Here is a 6,000-nt window from a genome sequence, read left to right on the forward strand (position 1 = left end):
TTCTGAACTCAGACATGTGTAGTTGCTATAGGTCTCCCTGTACCAGATGGAGCATCTGTCGAGTGTTTTTCTTGGACTACATATCCAGTTGTAGCAAAATTATTAGAACACAGACAACCTGTTTTATTATACCTATGGATCAAAGAGAGTACGAAAAAGACTTCGGATGCCACTCTAGTTCAAATTCAATTGTGATTAATTAATAAAACCTTTCAGTCCGAAGAAATTGATGGGGACATCTGTAAACCATCTTTTCCTACAATCAGACCCATACATGTGTTGCAGTGTTAAGTGATTTGACTTGCTTACTAAGTATCTCCTAACAATTACTTCATGCAAAAAGCAAAAAAGTGTTGTGTTTTCCATAGTGGGGAGGGCTATTCCTTTAAAAATAATTCCTGTATTAGGCCATTTCCATCCTGTAATATCTCCAAATTATCCAGTCTTGTCAAATGTTATTTAAAAAGATGGCAAGGAGTGGGTTGTGAAAGAAAGAAAAACATATCCAGGGGCATTTAGAGGCTAAATAGGCTGCCAAAAACTTATAAAACCCTGTAAGTGGCTGGGTGTCCACCTTGAAAATGTTTAGAGAAGACAAAACCAGCTTAAATCACTGCTCTTGGAAACAAGCAGGAGTCACCTTCTCTCCTTCTGCTTTTTGGCAAGAGAGGACACTCTGGAGGAATTTGAAGAGATCAAGGTATTTGTTTCATTCTAATCATTTTTGAGTTAGAGCAAAGAGCCCCGAAGGGCCTTCAAGGTGGGATTCTGGGTTCCCCTATCCTCTGTTGAGGATCCTCGAATGACTTCACTAGGGCTGTCAGTATCCCTTCTCTGTTGCTGAGATCCAATTGCACCTCTGCAGTATCTCTTCCCACTCCAATAATTTATGTATCTGCATCTGCCTGCCTGATAGTTTTTGCTTTGATTATGAGCTATACGATTTCCTATGTGCTTTCTACATGTGTACTCTCTTTACCTGGACCACATCAGTTTTTGCTTGCTTTTAGACCAAGCATTTGGATACCTCTTCCTCTTCACCTGGCACTCAACATGCACAAGGCTGAAGCGCCTAACTTTATTCCCAAGCATCCTCTCACCCCTTATTTCATGCTGCTTTTTATTTGTGAACAGATTGAATAGTGATTATATCAAATGCAGAAGCGTAACATTTATTTTGGCCAGAATCCTGTGATCTTTATGTATGCAGAAGCACACCGGAGGTAACAGCAGTAACCCAAATGTGGGCTTATCATGTGCCTGTCTATCCAGGAAAAGGGCAAAATGTCCTTTCATTTGTTATACTCTAAGAGGCAGAGCCGGCCCTAGGTATTTTTCAAGTGTAGGCGAACAGAATTTTGGCGCCCCCCCCCCCAACCAATCACTGAAAAATAAAAGCGTTGGATAAGCGAAAATGTTGGATAATAAGGAAAGATAAAGGAAAAGCCTATTAAACATCAAATTACATTATGATTTTACAAATTAAGCACCAAAACATTATGTTTTACAACAAATCAATAGAAAAAGCAGTTCAATACATGGTAATGTTATGTAGGAATTACTATATTTGCGAATTTAGCACTAAACATTGAACAGGGATATAGGGCAGTGTGGACTTAGATAACCCAGATAGCCCTCAGTATATAAAAAAACTCTAAAATCAGGAAAATAAATAAAGAACAACACTCTGAAAATAGAAGAAATCCAGACAGTAAATAATCAGGGACAGCTAACTCCTCCCAAAAAAAGATTCTCCCAGGCAAGAAGAAGCCAGGCCTTGAAGCCACAGGGCCATTAAATGCTAATCAAGGTGATTAATTACAACATTCACACCTGCTTCAAAGATAAGTTCTTTCTCCCACCCTGGACCTTCTACAGATATATAAACCCCACATACCTAGCTTCCAAGTTCCCACAGACCTCACAATCTCTGAAGGTGGGCTCCCGTGGTGCGAAGGTGGGTCTGCGCCGGCCGGAAAGCCCAGCACGGGCACCGGGAGGCCCAGCATGGCTGCCGGAAGGCCCCAAAAGAGAAGGAGATGGAGAGTGGTGCCCTCCTCCCAGGACGATGGCGCCCCTGGGACGATGGCGCCACAGGCAAGTGCCTAGTTCGCCTTATGGTTGGACCGCCTCTGCTAAGAGGCATAGTTTAACTACCGGAGTAAGCCCTTCCCTCCTCCTTGGAAACTGGAATGTTTGACAGGAAGGAGAAAACTTTCATATTCACTTTCTTAGGACTGTGAATGATGTCATGAACTTGTAACATGGCCCCTCCTTCCCTCTGCCATCTCAATTCTTCTACTACTGAATTGAAAAGTTTTGAACAAAAAATGTGGAAGTCAGCTGATTGCATGGCGAGTTCCATACTACATCTTTCCCAGCTCTGTAATACAGGATTGTTTCTTTTTTGTTTTATGTGAGACAACTATGTATAACTATACACTTTATTGTTGATTCTGCAGTGCAGCCAGAATAACATGTTTTTTTTCTAGCAGGTAATGCATTGGGAACCAAATCTTGTCCACTCATTTCTAAGCTATAGCTAACCAAGCTTTAAGTATGTGCATGTATTCACATGCCCTTTCCCTTAGGCAGTACTTCATAAATGTTTATGTTGTAAATGTGGTTACTTTAAAATCATAGTAGGTGTTTTAATATATGCCATATATGGTTAGCCCTTGAATACTGGATAAATTCAATCAAAAAATTTAAATACATAAGGATTAGAGAAACACAAAGGAAAATACTGACCATATGGTATAGAATAATATACTTTATTCATATTCTGCTCTATCTCCTCAAGGGGACTCAGAACGGATTATGGAATACACGTACATATATGGCAAGCATTCAATGCCGTTAGACAATTGACAAAGACAGATAGTATATAAAAAGAGCCAAGGCTTCCCTTGTACCATCTCCGGCATCTGGCTGTGCTCAACTCGGCCATGGGGAGGTGCTATCATTTCATTTTACACACCGAGGAGCCTGTTGTCCATGGATGCCTTTCCCAGTCAGATTTTGCTGGAATGTTTTTGAGGGTGCCTTTTACCTCCTTGTCAAAACGGTACCTATTTGTCTACTTACATTAATGGCCTTGTCAGCTTCAAGGCCTGGCTTCTTCCTGCCTGGGGGAATCTTTTGTTTGGTGGTGTTAGCTGGCCCTGATTGATTTCAACAGAAAGGAGAAAACCATGAAAATGAACAAAATCTGGCTACCAGAATTTTAATAACTCTAAAATGGGAACAGTAAATAAAGAACAACACTCTGAAAACAGAGGAATTCCAGACATGAAACAATCAGGGCCAGCTAACACCTCACAACAAAGGATCCCCCCCAGGCAGGAAGAAGCCAGGCCTTGATGCTGGCAAGGCCATTATTGCTAATCAAGGTGATTAATTACTACATTCACACTCGCCTCCAACAGACAAGAGTTCTTTCTCCCACCCTGGACTTTCCACAGATAGATAAACTTCCCTTGCTTAGTTTCCAATAGACTTCACAACCTCTGAGGATGCCTGCCATAGATGTGGGTGAAACATCAGGAGAGAATGCTTCTGGAACATGTCATACAGCCCGGAAAATTCACAACAACCCAATAATAATTAGTATCAGTATTAGTATTATTGTATCTTTTACCTGCCTCTCCTCATGGCTCGAGGTGGGTCATAACACAGCTCAAAACAAATAATCACAAACATAATATAAAATACAGCTACAGTAGAGTCTCACTTATCCAAGCTAAATGGGCTGTCAGAACCTTGGATAAGGGAATATCTTGGATAATAAGGAGGGATTAAGGAAAAGCCTATTGAACATCAAATTAGGTTATGATTTTACAAATTAAGTGCCAAAACATCATATTATACAACAAATTTGACAGAAAAAGTGGTTCAATACGCAGTAATGTTATGTTGTAATTACTGTATTTATGAATTTAGCACCAAAATATCATGATACAGTAGAGTCTCACTAATCCAAGCCTCTGGATAATCCAAGCCATTTTTGTAGTCAATGTTTTCAATATATCGTGATATTTTGATGCTAAATTCGTAAATACAGTAATTACAACATAACATTACTGCGTATTGAACTACTTTTTCTGTCAAATTTGTTGTATAACATGAAGTTTTGGTGCTTAATTTGTAAAATCATAACCTAATTTGATGTTTAATAGGCTTTTCCTTAATCCCTCCTTGTTATCCAAGATATTTGCTTATCCAAGCTTCTGCTGGCCCGTTTAGCTTGGATAAGTGAGACTCTACTGTATATTGAAAACATTGACTACAAAAATGGCTTCGTTAATCCAGAAGCTTGATAAGCGAGGCTTGGATGAGTGAGACTCTACTGTATTACAACAAATATCTGTAAAATACATATATTAATTCCGAAAGAGAATAAAAACATGGTTATGGGACCAGGCATTTGAGCATGAGTAGCAGTAAAAATGAGATATGAATATATGACCTACTGACAGACCCCACCTGGACATGGAAAGCGCCTTAAATGTATAGTTAAATGTATAATTATGTATATTTTTAATGTATATTCTTAATTTTATTGTAATTTTTAATCTTGATGGATTTTTAAATTTGATGAAAACTGTTTTTTGATATGTATGCTTATATTGTAAGCCGCCCTGAGTCCCCTGATGGTGAGAAGGGCGGGGTAGAAGTGATGTAATAAATAAATAAATAAATTAAAATATAGTAAACACAAACAAGATATGAGTTTCAAATTCACAGTTGTTTTGCAGAGAAGGTAGGCTGTTAGGAATTGGGGGAGTTGAAGTCCAAAACACCTGGAGGGTCAAATCATGCCTAGGTTGAATGGATGCGGCATGGCACCGCTTGAACTGCTCTGGCTCCATGGTGATGGAATCACGGGAGGTCGTTTCCCAAGGCCTTTCGCCTCCTCTGCCAGAGAGTGCTGGAGCCAACACCGAACCACAAAGCCCAGGATTGCATTACATGGAGCCGTAGCCGGTCAAGCGGTAATGTGCTCTACGTGGGGCTTCCTTTGAAGACGGCCCGGAAATTACAATTGGTCCAGCGCTCGGCTGCCAGATTAATAACGGGGGCGAGTTACAGGGAAAGATCCACTCCCTTATTTAAGGAGCTCCACTGGCTGCCGTTTATTTTCCGGTCCCAATTCAAAGTGCAGACCATCATCTATAAAGCCCTAAACAGTTTGGGACCCACCTACCTTCGTGACCGTATCTCCCATCATAAACCTGCCTGATCCCTTCGATCGTCAGGGGAGGCTCTTCTGTCACCACTGCCGATATCTCAGGCCCGCCTTGTGGGAACAAGGGAGAGGGCCTTCTCTGCTGTGGCCCCCCGATTGTGGAACTCACTGCCCATTGAGATTAGGCAAGACCCCACATTAGTAGCCTTCAAGAAAGACCTGAAAACATGGCTCTTCCGTTGCGCTTTTGGAGAGTAACTACTATATACTTCTTCTCTGTTGCTCCCCTCCAATATCTATCCTCTAGACTACACCACTATCCTATGACCCTGTTCTTTGTGGCTTTTATTCTCATTTTTTTCTCACCCCGTGTTTTAACTTAGTGTTCATGTGGCCTGCCCTTGTTTTATTGTTCCCTTGATTCTGCGTTGTAATGTATATTATTATTTATTGTATTGTTCAATGTGTTATGATGTGTTGTTCTTTTATATTCTGTTATATTGTATTGTTCTGGGCATGGCCCCATGTAAGCCACCCCGAGTCCCTGTTGGGGAGATGGTGGCGGGGTATAAATAAAATTTTATTATTATTATTATTATTATTATTATTATTATTATTATTATTATTATTATTATTATTATTATTATTAATTCCGCAGTGTGTGGACGCGCCCTTTGCCTCTGAGCGCCCGTGCTCCGGGCGCCCGGGGAACCTGCCGGCAACACAGGCAGCGGCCCAATGGACCGACGGGCTGAGAGCGGCTGCCCCGTCCTCCGCAGCCATTGGGCCGAGGGAGGCCTGGGGCCCACCCC

The sequence above is a fragment of the Anolis carolinensis genome, chromosome 4 (assembly GCF_035594765.1).
Source record: "Anolis carolinensis isolate JA03-04 chromosome 4, rAnoCar3.1.pri, whole genome shotgun sequence".
NCBI classification, from domain to species: Eukaryota; Metazoa; Chordata; class Lepidosauria; order Squamata; family Dactyloidae; genus Anolis; species Anolis carolinensis.